Source organism: Mandrillus leucophaeus, unplaced genomic scaffold (assembly GCF_000951045.1).
Source record: "Mandrillus leucophaeus isolate KB7577 unplaced genomic scaffold, Mleu.le_1.0 Scaffold917, whole genome shotgun sequence".
NCBI lineage: Eukaryota > Metazoa > Chordata > Mammalia > Primates > Cercopithecidae > Mandrillus > Mandrillus leucophaeus.
In genome coordinates, this window is record NW_012109997.1 from 1,018,947 (window position 1) to 1,019,279 (window position 333).

The following is a 333-nucleotide window of genomic DNA, read 5'->3' on the forward strand; positions in this document are numbered from 1 at the left end:
GGCAGCGCCACACACAGCCCCTGTTCCCACCTGAGCCTCTCCCTCCACACCTCCTGGTAAGCAGAGAGAACCAGCTCTGGCCTTGGCCAGCCCAGAGAAGGGCTCCCACAGTGCAGCGGCAGGCTGAAGGGCTCCTCGAGCCCAGCCAGAGTGGACACCGAGGCTGAGGGGGTGCCAAGAGCGAGCGAGAGCTGCTAGCACCTTGCTACCTCTCACCAGGAACCAATTGCGTTTTCTTGAGAAGCTGAGGCCAGCTTGGCAATGCAACATCATGTCTCAGTTCACCCTTCTTTCTTGTCTCAATTCCCCCTCCTCTTTTTTTTTTTTTTTTTT